Here is a 24,969-nt window from a genome sequence, read left to right as displayed (position 1 = left end):
TTGCATAGTACTACTTCTCTTTTTCTGTGTGCTGTATGTCATTTTTAAATCTTTTGCATCCTGTGTATATGAACAGCTACAGATTATCCCATTTTAGTTCTCTCCAGGGCCGGACTGGCCATCTGGCACTACTGGCAAATGCCAGAAGGGCATGTATTAAGCTGGTCTTGGGACTCACACTCAGTATCTGATATGCTGTACCAATTTTTATTTGTGAATGAGTTTTTGTCTGGGCACTACTAATGATTTGGGGGGCACTACTATGGCATAATGTTATTTGGGGGCAGTATTGTGGTATAATATGATTTGGAGGCACTGTTGTGACATAATATGATTTGGGGGCACAACTGTATGGTATATGTTTTGGGGGCACTACTATGCCATTATATGATTTGTGGGCACTTCTGCATGACCAAATATGAATTGAGGGTAATACTATGTGGCATAATATGACCATGGGGCACTACGATGTGACATAATATGAACTGGGCACACTACGGTGTGGCATCATATGAACTTCTGCCAAAGGCAAGTCTTTCATTATTGAATATGATGGGAAGTTGCTGTATCGGGGCCCAAAATTCCTCTTGTCAGCCCTGCCTGTGAGTCAAGGGGTGAGACGTCTCCAGGTAAATAATCTAAATGTTTCCTATCTAATCAAACTGATGGATCACATCCAATATCTCCAATACCACCTCCTCTATCACCCTTAGTTTATATACTGTGTTATTTAAAATGAATAGAAAAGACGCATATCCAGTTACTGTAGTAAAAAAAAAAAAATTTCTCTCACATTTTGCTGTAGATGGAAGTACTTTTAATGTGGCCGTGTGGGTTTAAATGATCATTCAATAGTTATGTTTTTTTTTTAGATATATGTTATAGTTTTATTTCATGTGGAATGATTCATGAAAATTCTGCCATTACTATTTAATTTAGGGAAAAGGGTACCTGTTACCTATATGTGTGTAAGTATTCTGTTCGTTGCTGCTATTTTGTGGGAGATTTGAAAAAGCAAAACATTGGATACCTACAGTGGCGCCTGTATAATTGGTGGTATTGCTGTAGTATGGGGTGGCGTGCTGGTGGCAATGTTGTAGTGTGTTTGGGGCTTAGTATTGCTAATGAGTAGGAGAGGGTATTGCTATAATGTGGGAGGTGATGCCGGATGCTGTAATGTGGGGGTGATGCCGGTTGCTGTAATGTGGGGGGTCATGCTGGACGCTGCAATGTGGGGGGTCATGTTGGATGCTGTAATGTGGGGGGTGATGTTGGTTGCTGCAATGTGGGGGTGATGCTGGTTGCTGTAATGTGGGGGGTGATGCTGGTTGCTGTAATGTAGGGGGGTAATGCTGTTTGCTGTAATGTGGGTGGATATCGATGTAGTATGAGTGTGTGTGGGGGGTTATTTATTGCTGTAATTTGGGTACTAATAATGTATTGTCATGGTATTTATTGATGTAATTGGGGTGCTAACAATGTAATGTTGAGGGTCATTAGGATAAATAAATACCCCCCACAAACACACACTCATACTACATCATGTTGTACAGCACCAGCAACACACACTGCGCCAGCATCAGTGGGCAACAATATAGTGCATGGAGCCCACAACACGTGGGCCTATGTGCTTTAAATGCCAGGGCGGATTTTTAGTCCCAGTCCGGCCCTGGTTCTATCTGTTAAGTGTATATAGTATCTGTTCCTTTTCTGTATGGACAACTGACCTGCAACATATCTATAGATTGTAAGCTTGTGAGCAGGGTTATCTTACCCCTCTGTCTCTATGTATTACCCAGTATTGTCTTATTAAAGTTTGTTCCCAATTGTAAAGCGCTATGGCTTTTTCTGGCACTATATAAATAAATGTTGATGATGATGATTACTTCTATTGTAATCTATGAACCATATATATTTTAGGATCACTTCTTACTCCACTTATTGACAGCAGGGCCGTCCCACTTCTCTTGTTCTGAATGCTAAATATATATCTCAGGTTTTGACACAGCTGATATAGTTGCTCAGATAAGCAGTCCAACAAAAAAATGTATTTATATTTTGTCATGGAGGATTAATATTGTGGCTGATGGAGATACAAACCTAGGCCCCTTCAGAGATTGGATCATGAGAGGAGCAGCACACCTCCTTTTTTATTTTTATATGATAAAAATTTAAGAATTCCTCTCAGGCATTGCTTCTTTATTATCTGAGCCATAGGTTCATGATTGTATCAAGTCTCTTTTTGTATTATTTCTCCAACTGTTGTCACAGAACAGTGGCGCACGCAGGGGGGGTTCTGGGTCTCCAGAAACCCCCCCTCCACTAAAAAAGTACCCTACATATCGGCACTGTACTATACAGCAGCCGCGGCGCTGCCTAAGAAGCGTCCGCGGCGGTGCAGTATTGTATACAGCACCGCTGCGGACGCTTCTTTGACAGCGCCGCGGCTGCTGTATAGTACAGTGCAGCTGAAACGGAGCTGCCGACAGCTCTCTAGGGTTTTTTTTTTTCGGGGGTGGAGGAAACCCCCCCTGAAAAATCCTCCGTGCGCCCCTGCAGAAGGAATTGTTCATTCAAGAATCCATTCTATTGAATGGACACGAGTAGGACACAACATTTCCATTGCTGTTTACGCTCTACATCTTCTTCCCAGAGCCCTTTTGTCGATCAGATGAATAATGGTAGGAAAAGGGAGCGTGATAAGGGGTCAGATGGAAGTAATGTGAAAGCTTAAGGACATAGTCATGAACACAGGTGTAAAGTGAGAGAGGAAAGGGATAAACAATCATTAGTAAAGGATAATGGAGAAAGAGAAAAGGGAGTAAGTGAAAAGAAAATGACAGTTGCAGAGCAGTGGTGGAGTAAAATGATCTGTGGCCCTGGGCTATATATAAATCATGGACAACAAGTAAATATTGATAACATGTGAAACATATATAATAAAGCACTCTACATGGTCCTCCTACTCCTTGTCACATATAACCCCCAACCTGCCTCGCATTGTCACATATCATATGTAATAGTAAGAGGTAATGTTTGGTGTACATATTACAAGGGGAGATTGTGGGGGAGCATATGTGACAAAGGAAAAGAGGGCATAGGTAATGTATTCCCTCCCTACTCAACTTTCACATATGCTCCCACACCATTGTTACATTAATAGCTCCCACGTTACATTAATTCCCCACAACATTACAATAGCACCCCCCAGTACACATTAATATTTATATTGTGAATACAAGATTTACAACATGAACATGTAGCCATGTACTTAACATTAGTACTTCCCTGTGCATTAATTCATTATAATTAACCTTTACCATTACAATCCTTTTTTCTGAAGATATCATTTTTTCCTATCTTCATATTGTTCCTTTAAACTAACAGAAATATTACCATCACAAAAAATAGACATCCAAAGAACAATCATTTCTATTACAATCAGAGAGTTAAGTGGGATTGGATAAGGTGGTATGCCACACCACCACTTCACCTACTGCTCCTTTGTCAAACTTTTAAAATTCCATTCACTTACATTCCCATTACAGTTTTCATGTCGCCACTTCTAAATTTCCTGTTCAACCACTGTTTACAATGAAATATGGGTTCTAGGTTTTGTATAGGAAATTATAAATATACTGGTCAAATTTCAGTGTCATTTGATTTATGCAAAAACTAAGCATGATCAATTGAATAACATGACATTCATTGTAAAAATGTAGTCAGTTACATAATTCTAAGTAGCTGTTTAAATTTAACCACTCAACTGGCTTAGCCTTTATAAAAATGTTAGAGCTCTGACTACTATACTTTTCATCCAATAATAGGGCTCTGTTTAGTAGGCCAATCACCAGTCAATTTTGTTGCACTGCATACTGCTCTGATTATACTGTGTAGCGACACATTAGAAGGTAAATTTATCAAGCGGGTTTAAAAAGTGGAGATGTTGCATATAGCAACCCAGCCTCGGACTGGCCCGCCGGACAGCCGGTCAATCCACCGGTAGGCCCAGCGGGGTTGAAGCTCCGCCCCCTCTGTTGTTAGGGCGGAGCTTGATGTTGAACTTTGTTTATATGGCGGCGGCGGTCACATCTCCTGTAACCACACTACCGCGCAGATGCAGAGAGCCCAGGCGCGGTAGTGTGTTTTTCAGCAGTTTGAGCAGGGGAGGAGGACGTCCTGATATCAACATACTGATCCAAGGTCAGTTTGGTCATCATAGGTTCATACAACACTGGACGCAATAGACCACGCCCCCTCTGACGCTGCAGAGTTTCCCCGGGTTATCTGAAGCCCAGCCAGTTTGATCGTGGCTGGGATACAGAAGCTGGATACTGCCGTTTGATCGAGGAAACATATGGACTGAAAGATACCTTTTTAACATACAAAATGTGAGTGTTTTTAACCCCATGTTTTAACTTAATAAATAGAGAACGTAAAACACCATGAGATCTTTCTCTGTTCTCTCCCTGGTCTCCAATATGTGCACTCTGGTGAGGAGAAGAAACAGGTTTAGAGGGGAGTAAAAGTACATCGTGGTGGTGCTTTTTTGAAGCAAGAGGACACATTATTCAAATACTGTATGGAATAGAAAAGGTCACATTGATGTAAGTTTACCATCTGGGACATCGGTATAGGTGGAACTAGAAGACCAACATCCTTTAATGACTTTGGGACCTTTTTCCCCTTGACTTATTCATTGACCCAATCCTTGTGTTTCTTTACCCTTCCCCCATTTGCGCCCATCCTTTGATATTTATATTCTCTTTCATACAACACTGGCAGCATACCAGCATATATGGAATAAATGTGACAGGCTTTGGATGGGCTGTATTCTGTTCATTTTTTTGTTTTTTAAAATTTCCCTTCTCAACAAGCATTCATTGGTGAAGTACGCAACCGTAGTAGCACTGATGCTGTGTGTATGGTCTTTGACGAGTGGCATATTCTGTAAGAGTCCTTAAAAAATAATTATAACAAAGAGTCATTTTAATAATCAGACTGTGTATACAAGATCTGGCAAATGAAGGGAGCTTTTCATGTAGTCTAGTATTCCAATTGCATCCAGTTGAAAATATAATCATTCAGGGTTGTATAATATGTTGGTCTATATTGTATGTTAGTGTAGAAAGGCACATACATAGGAGAACATAATTATATTTATATATTTTTCCTTTTGCCTATTGTGCATTCTTTTTGATGGTTGTCCTGTTTAGAATTTAGGGGTGATATAGTGAAAGTATTATAGGCATATATCAACCGTATTTAAAATGAAATTAGATGGATTTCACTGAGATTTGTTGAGAATTACAATCACTTGTTTTTTATGAATTGACTTTTATTCCAGGACATGTCACAGCAACAACAGGTTGGTAACCATTGTACTAAAAAATTAATTGTGCAGTTTATGTCTTCTAATTGATGATGTTATTATTTGGTTTGTGTAGCCCTTGTAATGGCTTTTAATAAGCTCAATACATGATGGGCAATAACAACATATGAGGCGAGGGTTGGAGGTAACCAAATGATGCACTTATCATAAGTAACTGTCTTGGTGCATTAGGAGACGACAGGAGCTGGTACTGGAGTTTCTACCAAACCACAAGTGTTTTATTAATGGGTCCCATGTAGTTCCCTACCAGTAGAATGGGCAGGGTCTAATGCAAAAGGTGCACATTTAAAATAGTGCTATAAGTTGTCCTCCATGGCCTGACCACACCCCCTTTACTGGCCACACCCACTCCTAAAGTTGGCCACACCCCAATATAGTGGGCCCCTATCACTGAATTCCCCCGGTGGGCCCTTCATGCCCCAGTCCGACACTGTAGCAACCAATTAGATTCTAGTTATGATTTATTTAGTACATTCTACAAAATGATAGCTAGAATCTTATCAGTTGCTTTAGGCAACATCTCCACTTTTCAAACCTGCCGGAAATTTGCCGCGTGATAAATTTATCTCTAAGGAGTCTTCTGATGATCATGACATAAACAATATGGTGAGTAAATAGAAATTTTCATAAGTTTTCAAATTTCACACTGGTGAATTGTGTTGTCATCTACTTTTCATCCTTGGAACACCACCTGGACACCATCCAACTGACTAAAGAGAAAAAGATACATGAAAGGATAAGTCTACATATTGTGAATTTAACCCCTACTCTTTCCATTTGGTATATATACTCTTTAATTTACATGGCCCCCATACCATGTCATATAGCAGACATCAGAGGTATAAACTGACCAGAATGAAAATCTATTTGCGCTAGTCTGTGTGGAGGACTGCATAGAATTGGCCACACAAAGATCAATAATCCAATCAATAAAGTATTCATTAGATATTACATACACAGTACCAGTGAGTGTATAAAACCAAAGTTAGTTATAGGATAAGTATTGGAATTTCAAAGTGGATCTATTATGCACATTTAAACTCTGTGGGGGGTATTTAATTGACGGCGGGATCGCTGCAAAGCCCGCGCTCGAAAAATATTACCGTTAATACGGTAATATTGCGCGTAAATACCGTTAATACGGTGATTTACTCCCTGAGCTGCGAGCTGAAATCCAGCGAGATAGTACCTTATTAACGGTAATATTTTTCGAGCGCGGGCTTTGCGGCGATCCCGCCGTCAATTGAATACCCCCCTAAAATTAAAAAAAGTTACCAAACTTGGACTTTTTTTCAATAGATAGAACAGATAATAAATGGAATGTTATTTTTTGAAAAAGAACAATGTAACAGCGCTTGTTAATGAATAAATACGTAAGGCACAATTGCAAATAATGTGGTTTATTTTAAATTTGTTTTGATCTAGTTTTCATATGTACAAAGTATGTGGAATGGGAATGAATAACATGTACTTGTGACTTCAGCAATTTCATTGGGCCAATACCATTACTTGGTGCACCTCTTGATTATGTCTACTACAAGTCTCTTATTTTGACTCCTTACTTTCAGCTGCTTTACACCTTCTTATCTATTCATCCTGACAATCTTCATAAGGCCATTTACTAACTGGAATCAAACTTCATGCTTCTACTAAAGGTAAACATATATGTGAAAGGAATCCAATTACCTCATATCCACTTTCACCTGCACCTGTGATTTTGAGCGATTGTTGTATAGCAGCATTTGTATGCTTCCTGCTCTGTTGACTTGTGTTCATTGCAAGTGACATTATAGGAGTCAATGACGTTACCTTCATAGACCCCTTACACCCCTGACCACAAGTACAAGTGTTGGTAACCATCACATGGCAAACGCCATCGCATTTCACATGCCTTGCCACTGGAATTTTCCTAAAACCTGTGGGTAATCAGTATAACAATTCATTATCAAGATGAAAACATCACACCTGTGATTCTATTCAGTAGGCGAAGTGGAAATGTAGAAGTGGCAGTATGAAAAATATAATGGGAATGTAAATGAATGGAATTTGATAGTTTTAAAATGAAGTCTGTAGAAGTGGCAGTAAGGCATTGCACCGTATACACCCTACCTCCACCACTGATTCTATTATAAAATTAGAGGGTTTACTGCTTTTTTGTCATAGAATATCATTAGCAAAAATATTCATAAAATAAGAGGTAAGAGAGAAAAATAGTAATAGAACAGCTATATGTGTACTGGAAGCTAAATTTAAAAACACATGATATTTTGAACACTAGCTGTGACACAGTTACTTTATATACAAGAGGCAAACAAGTATTTCTATAAACAGAACATTGTAGAGATCACACCTATAACAAATGCACCAATCCCGCCTCCCACTGACTGTTCTTTCAGCCCGATCTCATATTTCTAGTGTGCTTCTTTCTGTTTTCCTTCCTTTTGCTTTTCTCGTTTTTCCTCAAGCTTTTTTCCACCTCCCTGTCTTTCCTTCTCCTCTCACACCAGAAAAAATTAATTCCCCCTCCCTCTGTCTGACTCTTTCCCTCTATGCCCTGAATGAATGAATCTTTCCTCCATCTCTATTCAATGCTCTCCTCCCCTTTTTCTCTGTATTAATCTCTCTCACCTCCCTCTCATCTGCACTGACTCCTATTCTATCCATAAGACCGAGTACTGAGTGGACCCCCTACCCTGTACCAGACATCAAACAGGTAATAACAAGATTTGTGTATAAAATACACATTAGGCTGGTTTCTATTATATATATATATATATATATATATATATATATATATATATATATATATATATATATATATATATATATATTATATATCTTAATGTTTATTATACAAATGAATGTTGCAGTAAGGAAAATGTGGTTCTGTTCACATATAAATTATGTTTACTGCATATTTGAGTGTCTGCATTCTGTCTTTGCAGACTATTTTGTATGCTAGTTGCATATTTGAGGCGTGAGCTATTATTTAACCTCTATATGTCCACATAAAATACAGTACAATTTAGGCAAATTCATTTTGGAAAAGGTTGTGACAGGAAACATCAGAAATTCAGCAGCTGGATTACTGCAACTGGATGCTAAAGCAGCAATAAGGTTCTGAGAACCTGGTCTCCAGAATGCAGATGTTATATGAGCAATAAAGCATTCAGCTGAATTACTGCATGGAGATGTGACAGACAAAAAGGCACTTAGGAACTTGGTTGCTGCAATGGATATGACCAGGGCTAGTGAGGAGCTAGATACAGCAAGGAAATGCTGCAGGGGCAATAAGGTATTTACAAGTAAGCACAAATGCTGAAAGTTTGAAGGGGGGATACCGTATGTTGAATCTGTGTTGTGAATTATTACATAGGTATTCAAGTAACATGTTTATTACTATTATTATTATTATTATTTATTACTTCACATGCAATATGCATTAACAATAAACTCATAGTAGACATTAAGGATAACTCTACACAGAACTGTTTTCTGAATTTTGTTTTGAGTGGAGTTCACTTAGATAAAGGAACACATAGCCTGAAATACAATTTGGCATATATAAAAGTGCTACTTATAATATTTGGAATATTTAAATGTATCACATGCTTACCAAAATTGAATATATCTGAGCGAAAGTTAAGTTCTATGGAATCTAATGGGGGAGTTGTTTTCCTACACACAGCAGAGTTCTTGACAGTGATTGATGGACTCCTCTGACCTCTCTGATACACAGAAGAATAGCTTACAAATGGCAAATATAAATACAATGTTAAATATCTCAAGTTTGTCAGAGTATGGGGACTTTTACCTCTCCACTCAAAATGAAGTTGTTTTTTTTGGCAGGTTTATTTTTTCTATCTTAGTCCTACTACTAGTACAGTGTGCATAAGCACATATTGTATTTGTAAGAAAAAGCTGTTTGGTCTTTTCACAATATTATTTAAAATCTATGTATACTTACACCACACGTGTGGCAGTCAAAACCACACTACCATCATTGTGTTCAAGAAGTGATTTAGCCACTCAACGTAAGCAGCTGGAACTGTTCTACTTTGACCAGCCATTTGTGGGGCCTAACTGAGTGACTGGATCAGCAGTTGTGTGGGTAACATCAGGTTTTTCTGTCTTAAATCTGTTAACAACCATCAAAATGTATCTTTGTGATGCCTCAAAGGTACTTTGTTCCGATTAAGTTCTGTGGAGACTGTTCTTTGACAATCTTTTGATATGCTCACTGACCCAGAGATTGCTGAAATCCCCGAACCAGAACAAGAACAAGACTCAATAATAACACACATTTAAATAAATGGTCTTTATTAGTAGGGTTCAGGGAGATAATTGTGAGTGCTGAATGTATGAGTTGCAGGGGCAAATGCAGGATTTGTAGAGTGGGGTTTTCACGCCATGCTGCCAGTGGGCGGGACCAGCATGCATGTGGGCGTGACTATAATTTTAGACAGTGATTGGCTGCTCTCCAACTCTTCCTATCCCCATCATATACACGGGTAATGCTGTGTGCACTACTGCTAGGTGCACACAGCTCTCCCTTTTGAGCAGAACTGTATGAAGTGGGACATACGGTCCCTACAGTCAGGGCAAAGTCCTGACTGTAGGGACAGTTGGGAGGTATGTGTGTCAGAACAGTTGGCAGACTGTCATGCTCTCTACTAACTGTTCTTGCTGCTTTCACTACTTGCTGCTGCTGCTGCTCGTGTCCTAAGCTCAGTTGCTGCTTGGCTGGATCCTGGAATGTTGGGTCCCTGTTTGGAAAAATGACATAATATAGAAATCCCAGCAATGAATCATCATCATCATCATCACCATTTATTTATATAGCGCCACTAATTCCGCAGCGCTGTACAGAGAACTCATTCACATCAGTCCCTGCCCCATTGGGGTGTACAGTCTAAAATCCCTAACACACACACACAGACAGAGAGAGAGACACACACAGACAGAGAGACACACACAGACACAATTTGTTGGCAGTCAATTAACCTACTAGTATGTTTTTGGAGTGTGGGAGGAAACCGGAGCACCCGGAGGAAACCCACGCAAACACGGGGAGAACATACAAACTCCTCACAGATAAGGCCATGGTTGGGAATTGAACTCATGACCCCAGTGCTGCAAGTCAAAAGTGCTAACCACTATGCCACCGTGCTGCCCAGTATGAACACAGTAGCCCTCTCTCCCGTAAAGCAGCCCGATATTAAATCAAAAGCAACCACGTTTAATATTTAGACCTCCCAGCAACCAACCCGGACAGTAAATTAATATCATTCACCATTAATAAAGATCCATATCCCCCTGAACAACCCTAACATTAAGTTAATAGTATTTACATTTAATAAGTAAACCTTTCCTCCCAAACATTAATTAATAATTAGCATTCACTTTTAAGAAATAGCTCTCCTTCTCCCCAAACTCAGCCACACATTCATTTAATAGCACCCAAACCACCCCAGCATTAAAGTAATAGTCTCATCAGCACACCCTTAATAGGTCCACTATTAAACTAAATATCCCCAACCAAATAACCCCACCAATAAATTAAAAGCTCCCACTCTCAACCTACTATAAAATTAATATTTCACACACCATCCACATTACATAAAATATCCCCCCTACACTTACATTAAAATCCCTTTCTCCCCCTCCCCCACATGTATCTTAAAAGTCCCTCCAAGCCTATATTTACAAAGGAACTATTGGACTTATACATTAAATCCCCCACTTACATTAAAAGCACATGGGGTCCGCCCCCTCCCACACACAATCACACACTTACCCCATACCTGCCTACTCTCCCGGGAGGCTCCCGAAGAGTAGGCAAAACTCCCGAAATTTGGCGAAATTCACGGCAGTGAATGGAGGGGGCGGGCCTTAGTCACATCATTAAGCTCCGCCACTCAATTCAATGCCGTGAATTTTGGCTTTTTTATAGTGGGAGCGGGGCTATGGTGACGCGAAATGTCACCACGCCTTCCTTCTACCCCATGTCACATGACTTCTCTTAAAAGTGGGCATGTATGACTTACCCCCCTTATCTAGTGCTGTGTCTTGTGTCCTTCTGCTGCACACATGAGACACGCAAGCAGTGGGAGAGATATGGGCGGGGAGAGACTGCAGGGGAGAGAGGGCTGTGAACAATGCAGACAGAAAGGATCTGCATACAAGTTGCAAAGTGGCTGATCCCGGGGGCAGGGTCCAGTCACCTCAAGCATACAGCGCCTCAGGCTGAAGGTGGGGTTTCCAAGCACTAGAAAACCCCACCTTGGTTTGCATATGGGTTGTTACAGAGAATTGACGCGATTGCCAATATCACGATTATTATATAAAAGATTCACAAAATATTAAGTTGTTCATATATTATTCACTAACTTACTGAATAATTATATGACCAGTAAGGCACCAAGCTCAATTGAGTACAGACTATTTTCAGTATGTTACTCTCTTGGTATATTTAATTTAGAATGGTGAAAATATAACAAAAACATTTATAAGCAATGCTTTATTCTTAAACATGTTTACTTCATTTTTAAAACTAGGAAAATCTATTATTATTACTATTTTTTTCCTACATTAGTGGAACTGATGTTCAAATTTGGGCTTTCAGTTCCACTGGGCATGCACAAGCAGGCAAGCTGAACTGAACTGACCAGACTGGCCTGGTGAGGTATGTTAAAACTTAAGATAAATTGCAGTGATAAGGGATTTTTATCGCAGCGGTACTAATAAATCAGCCCCTATATCTGCCTGCACATTTTTAAATATCTATCACAAAATGAAGAAAACAGCTGTGCAACATGTAGTCTAGCAATGTAAATAATATTCTCAAAAGAAAAAAAAGGAAGGAGTACTGTGCATAGTATATGTAATGAAACTGTAAAAAACAAAATAAAAAAGAAATACACAGAAAAAAACACACACTACAACAATATAGTTGAAGCTGAAAGACAGAAGAGAACGCTCCAATGGAATTAAGTGAGCAATAAAAGATAAAAGATGCATATACAAAGTGCTGATTTCTTACATTTTTTGACCCCAAAACCTAGAAGACATGGGTGTTGGAAAGAGCCCTAGTACTTTCCAGCTCAGGGCTGTTTTTTTTTCTAGGGTGGTGGTGATGGGGGGGTATTGCAATTTTTTGTGGGCCTGATTACCATATGGAATTCGTTCACATGGGATCCTGTTAGTGCTGGTTTGTCTATCATTTTGGGGGGAGAGGGAGAGCCAGTTGACTTTAAAAAATAAATATTTTTTTCTTTGTTTTTTTTTCTTCACACTGCATTATCATCCTCTGACAAGTGTATTTGTGATTGTGCCCAACTTTAACTGTACAGTCATGGCCAAAAGTTTTGAAAATGACCCAAGTATAGGTTTTCACAATGTTTGCTGCTTCAGTGTTTTTAGACCTTTTTGTCAGATATTGCTATGGTATACTGAAGTAAAATTACAAGCATTTCATAATTATCAAAGGTTTTTATTGACAATTACATTAAGTTTATGCAGAGAGTCAATATTTGCAGTGTTGACCCTTCTTTTTGACCTGCAATTCGCCCTGGCATGCTGTCAATCAACTTCTAGGCCATATACTGACTGATGGCCATCCATTCTTGTCTAATCAATGCTTGGAGTTTGTCAGATTTTGTGGGTTTTTAATTGTTCACCCGCCTCTTGAGGATTGACCACAAGTTCTCAATGGGATTAAGGTCTGGGGAGTTTCCTGGCCATGGAACCAAAACTTTGATGTTTTGATTCCCAAGCCACTTAGTTATAACTTTTGCCTTATGTCAAGGTGCTCCATCAAGTTGGAAAAGGCATTGTTTGTCACGAAACTGTTACTGGATGGTTGGGAGAAGTTGCTGTTGGAGGATGTTTTGATGTCATTCTTTATTCGTGGCTGTGTTCTTAGGCAAAATTGTGAGTGAGTCCACTCCCTTGGCTGAGAAGTAGCCCCACACATGAATGGTCTCAGGATCCTTTACTGATGGCATGACACAGGACTGATGATAGCGGTCACCTTTCTTTCTCCGGGCAAGCATTTTTCCAGATACCCCAAACAATCTGAAAAAGGATTCATCAGAGAAAAATTACTTTACCCCAGTCCACAACAGTCAAATCTCTGTACCTTTGCAGAATATCAGTCTGTCCCTGATTTTTTTCCTGGAGAGAAGCGGTTTCTTTGCAGGCCTTCTTGACACCAGGTCATCCTCCAAAAGTCTTCACCTCACTGTGCGTGCAGATGCCCTTACACCTACCTGCTGCCATTCTTGAGCAAGCTGTGCACTGGTGGTGCCCCAATCCCGCAGCTGAATCAGCTTGCTGGACATTCTTGGGTGCCCTGAAGCCTTGTTCACAACTATTGAACCTTACTCCTTGAAGTTCTTGATGATACGATAAATGGTTGATTTAGGTGCAATCTTACTAGCAGCAATATCCTTGCCTGTGAATCCCTGTTTTTGCAAAGTAATAATGACTGCACATGTTTCCTTGCAGGTAACCATGGCTAACAGAGGAAGAATAATGATTTCAAGCACCACCCTCCTTTTAAAGCTTTCAGTCTGTTATTCTAACTCAATTAGCATGACAGAGTGATCTCCAGCCTTGTCCTCGTCAATACTCTCCCCTGTGTTAACGAGAGAATCGCTGACCTGATGTCAGCTGGTCCTTTTGTGGCAGGGCTGAAGTGTAGTGTAATTGTTTTCTATGGTATAAAGTTCATTGTCATGGCAAAGAGGGACATTGAAATTAATTGCAATTCATTACTTATCCTCCTTGACCTCTCTGTGGCCTTTGACACCGTGGACCACCCCCTCCTTCTGCAAACTCTTCTCTCTCTCGGCCTCTCTGGTTCCATCCACGCCTGGTTCTGCTCTTACCTCGCCAACCGCACCTTCTCTGTCTCCACTTCTGGCTCTTCCTCTGCCCCATCCCCCCTCCAAGTAGGAGTCCCCCACGGCTCTGTTCTCGGCCCCCTTCTCTTCTCGCTCTACACTTCCTCCCTTGGTGTGCTCATCTCCTCCTTTGGTCTTCAGTATCACCTTTATGCTGACGACATTCAACTCTACATCTCTTCTCCTGACCTCTCTCCCACCCTCCTCTCTCGCGTATCTGACTGCCTCTCTGCCATCTCCTCCTGGATGTCCTCACGCTTTCTCAAAATTAACATCTCTAAGACTGAACTCATTGTCTTTCCTCCCTCCAGACTCCCCTCCCACCACAACCTCTCTATCGTTGTTAATAACACTACCATCTCTTCTGTCACCCAACTCCGTTGCCTAGGTGTCACCCTTGACTCCTCTCTCTCTTTTACCCCCCACATCCAATCCCTTGCTCAAACCTGTCGCTTCCAACTGCGCAACATTGCCCGCATCCGACCCTTCCTCTCACAAGACGCCACCAAAACTATCATCCACGCACTCATCATCTCCCGCCTTGACTACAGCAACCTTCTGCTCAATGGCCTCCCGCTCTCCCATCTTGCCCCCCTCCGATCTGTACTCAATGCGGCTACTAGACTCATCTTTGTCTCACGCCGCTCCTCCTCTGCCTCCCCTCTCTACCATGCCTTACACTGGCTCCCTTTCCCCTACAGAATCCTCTTTAAACTCCTTACTACCACTTACAAAGCTCTCTCCCAGTCTACTGCCCCCTACATCTCTAACCTCCTCACCATCCACACTCCTGCCCGCTCCCTGTGCTCAGCAAATGACCGTCGCCTCTCCTCCACTCTAATTACCTCTTCCGACTCCAGAATCCAAGACTTCTCCCGAGCTGCTGCCTGCACTGGAATGACCACCCTCGCTCCATCCGTCTCGCACCCAATCTATGCTCCTTCAAACGGGCACTCAAAACTCACCTGTTCCTGAAAGCCTTCCAACCATCCACTTATCCCCTCATCTACTCTGCAGTTCTCCCCCCTCTCCCCTGCCTCTTTTTGTCCCTCATATCACTGCCTCCCTTTTGTGCCTTTTTGTCCACCTTCCCTTAGGATGTAAGCTCCCATGAGCAGGGCCCCTCTCCCCATCTGTCTCCATACCGAATCTTCTGCTCCATATTTACTCCAAATGTTTGCCCGGAGTTTCTGAAGCATTGGTACTCTGTGTTTATTGTTCTGTAATGTTTCACCCTGTATGGTCTACTGTTTGTACTATGTAAGGCGCTGCGGAAACCTTGTGGCGCCCAACAAATAAATGATGATAATAATAATAATAATAATAATAATAATATGATCACTATTCGTGACATTCTGGAGTATATGCAAATTGCCATCATAAAAACTGAGCCAGCAGACTTTGTGAAAAATAATATTCTCAACACTTTTGGCCATGACTGTAGAGCAATTGTGTGAACACACATTTATTGCACTTGGCCCACTACTACCCAGGGCTGCCAAGAGAAATTCAGGGCCCCGGTACAACAAATTCATGGGGCCCCCCTTATAGTCGAGTATGCTAAACAATAATATGGAGGTGTGGTCATGCATTTGGGGGCGTGGCAAATGCACCATTGGGGCATGGATAACACATCAAAATCACTAGACTCTCAATTTGCCGGAGCGTCACATATGTCCAAGCACTCCTTACTTTCAGGACATCTAGCACCACAGTGTAGTATAGAAAGAATGCAGTGTGTACACAAAGAGTTCAGTCTTGGCCTGCACCTTACATTGGACACAACACTCACCAAAAATTGACATTGTCCCTACTAGAATCAGAACATTTCACATACTGTCCTGCTCTCTCCTACCTGTTCTTCTCACTTTCACCAGCTGTGGCTGCATGTTTCTTTAGTTGCGGCTTGTCTGGATCCTGGAATGCTGGGGGCCCTATTTGGAAAAAAAATGGCTACATTTAGATTATTCCAAACAACCCTGGTGTTAAATCAATACCACCCACGATTAATAATTAGGCCTTCCTCCAGCTCCAATATTACAATAATGTGCCCCTTCATCACCGCCATGCCTTATGATCACACTGTGCCCTCCATGCTGCTTTTGCCCCCTACACCTGGCTCCCCTTCATCACACTATACTATGCTGCACCTTCCTTTTTCAATCCCACTGTGCCATGCCCCCCCTTTTTAACCCCACTGTGCCATGCTGCCCCCCAATTTTTAACCCCACTGTGCCTTGTTGCCCACCTGTTTTTTAACCCCACTGTGACACGCACCTCCCTGTTTTTTAACCCCACTGTGCCATGCTGCCCCGTTTTCTAACCCCACTGTGCCATGCCCCCCATTTTTTAACACCACTGTGTCATGCCGCCCCCCATTTTTAACCCCACTGTGCCATGCTGCCCCGTTTTTTAACCCCACTGTGCCATGCCTCCCCCCTTTTTATCCCCACTGTGCCATGCTGTCGCCAATTTTTTAACCCCTCTGTGCCATGCCCCCCCTCATTTTTTAACCCCTCTGTGCCATGTCCCCCCTCATTTTTTAACCCCTCTGTGCTATGCCCCCCCCTCGTTTTTTAAACCCTCTGTGCCATGCCCCCTCTTTTTAACCCCTCTGTGTCATGCTGCCCCCCCATTTTTTAACCCCTTAGTGCCCCCCTCGTTTTTTAACCCCTCTGTGCCCCCCATTTTTTAACCTCTCTGTGCCCACCCCCCATTTTTTAACCCCTCTGTGCCCCTTCTCAGTTTTTAACCCCTCTTTGCCCCCTCTGTTTTTTAACCCTTCTGTGACCCCCCTCATTTTTTAACCCCTCTGTGCCCTTTCCTCCCCCCTCCACTTACCTTTTCTGTCTTCTTTCTTGGTCTTCTCTGCTCCTCTGTGCTCCATTGCTCCAGACTGACTGAATGCCGGGCGTGACATGATGATGTCACACCCGGCATTCAGACAGTCTGAATGGAGCACAGGGCAGCAGAAAGGAGGGACGCCGGCGCCGCAATCACGTGAATATGTTTTGTTTTTTTTAACTACCCTGCTCCCCCACCAACGACCGAGCCCCCCCACTGAAAAAAAAAACAAAAATGAAAAAAATTTAGTTTTGAAAAAAAAAAAAATAGGCACACTATGAAAAGGCATATTTTACACTAAAATAATGGGGCACAGGCATGGCCGAATTAAGGGGGGAGGCACAGGGGGCACGTGCGCCGGGCCACCCTCTCTCCAAGAGCTCCCCGCTGATTGGATCACCTCACCTGTCATTTGGTGATCTGATTACTTCCTTGCTTGTGTGAGCGGTGGAGGAGGGGCGTGGGACTGACGCATGCGCACACTCCTCCACCTGACAGACTAAATGTCTAATAGATGTATGTACAGCAGCACCGCTGCTGCTGTACATTTTAAGATGGAGGAAATGGAGTTGCTGAGCTTGCGCAGCTCCTCCAAGGAGTTAGAACAAGTGTCTGGGTAAGTCGTCACACTTTTACTGCTCATGTACATATTTATACAAATTAAAAAATAAAACAATCATATGTATATACTTATTCAAGAAGACCCTCATTGCATGATTATTACTTGATTAAATGTCAAATGTAGCCATCTATAGCAGATAGAATAATATATATATATATTATTCTAGCTGCTATAGGTGGCTACATTTGACATTTGGGTATCGACCGACAATCTGGACCAGCGTCACCAGCCTAACATGGACCTCTCCTGGATCACGGGTGCCAGCGGGGGAGAATTGTTGTGGCCGCAGAACTTATGTTAAACCCCGCCCTCATATACGTGGCCTCGTCCTTGTTCTATCCAGTCAAAACAAAGGTCACATTAGACGCGCACCATGTGACAGGTGCACTCCCATGTGTACAGTGCAGGAAGCGCGGCTAGCATAAGGTAAGTATGAGGGTGTTTTATGTCAAAATAGTGTGTGTTAATTCTCGTTTGAAAATTTTCTACTACCACCAAGATCTGTGTGTGGGCAGGGGGGCCTATGTCAGTATAGTGTGTGTGTGGGCAGTGGGGCTTATGTCACTGTAATGGGGTTGAGGGCAGGGGGTTTATGGCAATGAAATTGCGGTGTGAGATAGGTGGGGACTAATGGGTGATGGTGGGGCAATTTAATTTAATAGTGGGGGGCCTATTATTTTAAGATGAGGAAGGAGTTTTAATTCATTGCTAATTTGGGACTATTAAGTGTGGGGTTGAGTTTGGGGAGGAGGGCTATTTCTTAAATGTGAATACGAATAATTTAATGTCGGGGATGGTTTTGGGAAATGGTTACATTTATTAAACATAAATGCTATTTATTTCTGGGCCTGTTTGGAGGTAGGGAAAAAGGTTTATTTATTAAATGGGAATACTATTAATTTAAATGTTTGGGTTGGTTGGAGGAAAATATCTCTATCAAATGTGAATGCTATTATTTTAATGTGGCTGGAGGGAGGCCTAATTATTAAACGTGTGTGCTATTGATTTACCGCCGGGGCTCGGAGTTTTCTTAATTTAAAGTACCCATTTTTTTTCCAGATAGGACTCTCAACATTCCAGGATCCAGACAAGCAGCAACTGAGCTAAAGACACCAGCAGCCATGGGTAGGGAAAGCGACAAGAACAGGACACACATACTTGGGCACATACAGTGGGTGCACACACATACAGGGACAGACACAGTGGGTACACACACATACTGTGCCCCGCCTACCATTTATTTGGCCCCACCCACATGAGGCCACTTTCAGACTTTTTTCCAGGGCGACTTTATGTTCACAATCCGCCCCTGCATGCAGACATATATAGTCAAAATTGGTGTTATGTTATCAATGTTTATTTTTTTATGTTAGTTTTAATGTGCAGTATCATTGCTAGTTTTAGTTTGCGGTATCATTGCTAGTTTTAATGTGGGGTTTTGATGATTGTTTTAATGTAAAGTATTTTAGTTTGTGGAAGTAATGACTTTTCTTATGCAGACAACCTAGGCGAGCCCTCTTGGAGAGCTGTAAGTGTCGTACTGCTGGCTATAGGTGTTGTAATGCAGGATGTGTCAATGCTTACAGCCTTATACCCAATGAAGACACTTTGCTCTTAAATTTAGATCTTAGGGGGCCCCCTTGTCTTAAGTGCCCCGGACCCCCAAAGCCTTAATCCAGCTCTGGGCACAGGAAGTATAACATGTTTTATAACTCTATGAAAAGAAATCCAGTGTAAGCCCACAGATTTCCTCATAACTAATTTAAATATAAAAAATATCTAATTTGGTTATGTTTATTTAGTAATGTATGCACCTCTTATTAAAACATTTTCTTCTAAAAATTAAAAATATTTGTGTGTGTGTATGTGTGTGTATATATATATATTATATATACACATACATATGCATGCGGATTGGGAACTTAAAGTGGCCCTGAAAAAACTATTGAAGTGGCCTCACGTGGGCGGGTCCAAATCAACTGTGGCTGGGGCCAACACAAAGGTAGGCGGGATTTAGCACTACTGCAATTCAGCAATAGTAACATTTAAGAAAACCTAGATCTGATGATTTAATACACAGATGATCATTTCTGAAGCAATGCAGGGAAAAGGCTGCTAGTCCTGTGTTATAAATATACTGATTTATGTGCTCAAACTTGTTTAGTTGCCTACCAACACATCCTTCCAAAATTCCCTTCATAGAAATATATCTGAGTTTGTTTAATAAGTTTAACTATTACAAAACATGTTGGCAGAATCTGATTAGTCTGCCAGAGCAGCATATGAACCCCTCACCACACTGTTGCATCTTTCCTTGACATCATGAGCTGTAAACTACGAGTCAAATCTCTCTCTTTAACATATAAAACTGTGTGTTTCAAAAAATGCATTAAATATAATCCTTACAATAAATGGCTACAAAGATAAAATGTTTCAAGCATTTGCAAGAAAACACTTATTTTGGAACAATTGTGTACGAATCCTAAATGTGCCCAGTGATTGGTGGTGGTTTGATTTAATAACAGTGCAGGGAGGGTTAGCAGATAATGACAAAAATGAAGGGGAGAGCTATTCCAAGGGTTTGCTGGTGATAAAGTAAGTGCAAAGGAGGCAAGATTAATGATATTGTCAGTGCAATTGGAGCTGGCCATATGTTCCACAAAGTGGTATGAGAATAGGACCAGTACAAGGTAGAAGGCAGGCAAAGGAATCAATGTAAGAGCCACTAAAGTAATTGCTAGAGCTGGAATAAGGCTCCGGGGAGCATGGGGTAATTAAGACAGGGAGGTTATCGGACAAAACTGTGAGCACTGCTGTTAGGTGCACGCAGCTCTGCGTTCATGAGCAGTACAGTGTGAAGCATAACGTACCTCCCAACTGTCCTTTCAGTCGGACCAAATCCTGACTAAGCGAGACAGTCACCCAAATTCTGGACTGCCCCAACACATTTAGGACAGTTGGCAGACTGTCCTGCTCTCTCCTACCTGTTCTTGTCACTTTTACCACCTGTGACTGCTGGTGTCTATACCTCAGTTGCTGCTTGTCTGGATCCTAGAATGCTGGAGACCCTACTTGGGGAAAAAAAATGGGTGCATGAAATTTAGAAAACTCCAACCATCCCCGGCATTAAATCAATAGCACTCACATTTAATAATTAGGCCTCCCTCCAGCTCAAACATAAAATTAATAGTATATACATTTAATAAATAAATCTATTTTCCTCCCTCCAAACAGCCCCGGCAATAAATTAATAGCAGTTACGTTTAATATAACCATTTTCCACAAACATCGCCGGCATTAAATAATTCATATTCAAATGTAATAAATTGCCCTCGTCCCCATACTCAGCCCCTCATTCAATTGGTAGCCCCATACCACCCCAGCATCAATTTAAAGGTCCCTTAACCACATATTAATTTATTAAACCCCAGTATTAAATTAAATTGCCCCACCATTACACCACAAATAATAGCATCCATTAAATGATTAGCCCCAACATAAACTCTACCATTAAATGAATAGCCTACCTCCCACCCATGTACCATTTAGACATCCCCCTCCCTTCCCTCATATCACACAATATATTAAGACCCTCCCATTTCCCACTTTAGCAGTCCTCTTCCTATACCACACACACTTTAGTAGCCTCCTTCACACACACACACACATACCTAGTACCACACTGCCCCCGACCCTGCTGGCACCCTATCTGGGGAGGGGGAGCGCTACACATAATTCTTTTTCTTTTCAATTTCTTTTATTGAACACTCTAAAAACATACTAGGTTACATTGCCAATCTGTGTATGTATATATATATATATATATATATATATATATATTTATTAGAGACGGTCACTGACCCCCGTGTTTTGATTTTGGATCTGGATTACCATTGTGTTTAGGTTTTGCCACAACTGCCCTTGCGTGTTTTGGTTTTGTTTGGTTTTGTTTTGCAATTTGTTTAAAAATCACTTTTTGGGGCTAAAATAACCTATTTTAGTGCTCCACCTATTTCTTGGGTAAGTAAGGTAATTCTAAAGCTAATAAATTAGAGAAATAACAGTTTAATCCCAGGTAGGCCATCCTTAATTCTACACACAAACCTGATTGTCTTCCTCTACATCTTAGCCTATTGGCAATGCAGCCATCGTCTTTGGGTGTATATTACACCCTACCCTTATTGTTAAATATAAAAAGAAGTAGCCTGCAAAGACAATTTTATAAATACAAATGTCCAAAGCAGATGTTCTGTTTGGGTGTATAATATTCCCCTAGATTAAAATTGAAATAGAAAAAAACAGCCAGCATAGACTGTGCGTTAAATAGAAATGGACAAAGGCAGTTTGGTGTCAGTCTGTATCAGACACCCCCTCCACTTGTAGTTAAATAGAAAAAAAGACGGCCGGTATAGACTGTACAAAAAAAATAGAAATGGACAAAGGCAGTTTGGTTTCTGTCTCTATCAGCCCCCCCCCCCCTCCACTTTTAGTTAAATAGAAAAAAATCAGCCAGCATAGACTGTACAATAAGATAGAAATGGACAAAGGCAGTTTGGTGTCTGTCTGTTTAGGCGCCCCTCAACTTGTAGTTAAATAGAAAAAAAGACGGCCGGCATAGACTGTACAATAAAAATAGAAATGGACACAGGCAGTTCGGTTTCAGTCTGTATCAGCCACCCCCCTCCAATCGTAGCTAAATAGAAAAAAAACAGGCAGTATAGACTGTACAATAAGATAGAAATGGACAAAGGCAGTTTGGTGTCTGTCTGTTTAGGCGCCCCTCAACTTGTAGTTAAATAGAAAAAAAGACGGCCGGCATAGACTGTACAATAAAAATAGAAATGGACACAGGCAGTTCGGTTTCAGTCTGTATCAGCCACCCCCCTCCAATCGTAGCTAAACAGAAAAAAAACAGGCAGTATAGACTGTACAATAAAAATAGAAATAGACAAAGGCAGTTTGCTGCCTGTCTGTATAGGCCCCCCCCTCCAATTGTAGTTTAATAGAAAAAAAGACCGCCGGTTTAGACTGTACGTTAAATAGAAATGGACAAAGGCAATTTGGTTTTTATCTGTATCAGACCCCCTCTCCACTTGTAGTAAAACAGAAAAAAATTTAACCGGTATAGACTGTACAATAAAATAGAAATTGACAAAGGCAGTTTGGTGTCTGTCTGTGTATGACACCCTACCCTTATAGTGAAATTGACAAAACAGCAGCCTTTAAAGACTGTACGTGAAAAAGAAATGCCCCAAGTACCTTTCCTGTTTGGGGTAGATTACACCCTACACTTAGAGTGAATGTTTTAAAAAGATGTTGTTGTCATCATCTTCAGCATCATCCTCACCCTCATCAGTGTGTACATCATCATCACAGACTATTAATTCATCTCCGCTTGAATCCGCCATTAGAGAACTGTCAGTGCTTGGATGTCTTTGATGGTAAAGGCCTTCCTCATGGAAGATGTAGTTCATTTTGATGAACATCATCTTTTCCACATTTTTCGGAAGTAACCTCTTACCACGATCACTGACAAGGTTCCCGGCTGTGCTGAATACTCTTTCAGAGTACACACTGAAGGGTGGGTAGCTTAGGTATTGCAAAGCAAGTTTGTACATGGGTTTCCAAATGGCTTGCTTTTCTTCCCAGTAAGAAAAGGGAGTGTCTGACATTTCCATATCAATTACCTCTTTAAAATAATCCTCCACCATCCTTTGCATGTTAATAGTCGGATTGGATTGAGTTATGGGCAAGGTCACACAATATTTTGAAAAATCTTTCAAACCAGTCCTGATGTTAAACTGTTGTGGTCTGCCCCCTGCGTCATCCCTGTTTTGCATTTGAAAGTTCAATTTTTTCCGAGCAGCAGCTGATTGAGAAACTGAAGGAGGAGACGTTGTCAAGCAAGGGCCCAGTTCAGCGGACAACTTGCTGACAAATAGCTCCTTGCAAGGGTTCACATCTCACTCATTTTGAAGCAAAGAATCAATGTAGGTCTTAAACCTTGGAACAAGCACAGTCGCCAAAACGTAGTGATCCAAGTTCAAGATTTTAATTACTCTAGGATCATTGTGAAGTGAATTAAGTACTTCATCTACAAGGCCAACATACTTTGTGGAATTGCTTTTTTTTCATCTCCTGCTTCAGTTTCTCAAGCTGCTTTTCCAATAGTCGAATTAAGGAAATTACTTGGCTCAAGCTAGCAGCGTCTGCACTCACTTCACACGTCACAACTTCAAATGGTTTCAGCACCTTGCACAGCACAGAAAGGATTCCCCACTGTGCAAGAGTGAAATACATTCCCCCTCTTTTCCCAATGTCATGGCTTGTGCAATACGCTTGGATGGCTTTGCGCTGTTCCTCTATCCTCTAAAGCATGTACAGGGTGGAATTCCACCTTGTTAACACCTCTTGCTTAAGTTGGTGGCAGGGCAAGTTAAATTGTTCTTGGAGCTGCTACAATCTCCTACATGCTGTGGCAGAATGCCGGAAATGTTCCGAAATTTTACGGGCTACCGAAAGCATCTCCTGCACCTCACGGTTATTTCTTAGGAAGCCCTGCACCACCAAGTTTATTGTGCGAACTAAACAGGGAATGTGATGGAATTCAGCCAGCTGTAAGGCTCGCACAATATTGTTGGCGTTATCAGAAATGACATATCCTGGGGAGAGTCCAAGTGGTATAAGCCATGTATCAATCACATCTCTTAGTTTTCGTAACAAATTATCAGCTGTATGCCTGTTAGTGAAGCCGGTGATACAAAGAGTGGCCTGCCTGTGACAAATGTTACGTAGTGGTGTACATGCTGCTGCTGTTCCTGCTGGTGAAGGAGAATGACCAACCCATTGGGCTGTCACAGTCATATTTTCTTTGGTTTGCCCACTTCCACTTGTCCACATATCTGTGGTTAAGTGGACAGTGGGCAGAAAGGCATTTCTGAGCGCAATTACTAAATTTTTACACACTTTTTGGTATAGTTCCGGAAGAGCTTTATGGGAAAAATGGTGTAGCAATGGATTTTTGTAACGTGGACACAACACATCAATTAAATGTGAAAAACCAGCTGCGCTTATTGTGGATATTGGACGCAGTTCTAACACTTGCATAGTAGCCATGGCGTCTGTGATTCGCTTGGCGACTGGGTGACTGCTGTCATATTTGCTTCCGCTAGCAAATGATTGTTTCGCAGTTAATTGTTGTAATG

At 41.4% G+C, this 24,969-nt stretch overlaps 1 protein-coding gene across 1 annotated transcript in view; it reads left to right on the top strand.

The window, feature by feature from the left end:
* The first annotated feature begins 7,952 nt into the window (after positions 1-7,952).
* The window catches only part of FRMPD3 (FERM and PDZ domain containing 3), a 735,664-nt gene continuing 718,647 nt past the window's right edge, over positions 7,953-24,969 (top strand). Inside the window, exon 1 of the mRNA XM_075184613.1 lies at positions 7,953-8,105. The gene's annotated coding sequence lies outside the window, so the exon portion shown is untranslated. The remainder of the gene's footprint in view (positions 8,106-24,969) is intronic.

Source organism: Mixophyes fleayi, chromosome 9 (assembly GCF_038048845.1).
Source record: "Mixophyes fleayi isolate aMixFle1 chromosome 9, aMixFle1.hap1, whole genome shotgun sequence".
Taxonomy (NCBI): domain Eukaryota; kingdom Metazoa; phylum Chordata; class Amphibia; order Anura; family Limnodynastidae; genus Mixophyes; species Mixophyes fleayi.
This window is presented reverse-complemented; position numbering and strand designations above follow the sequence as displayed.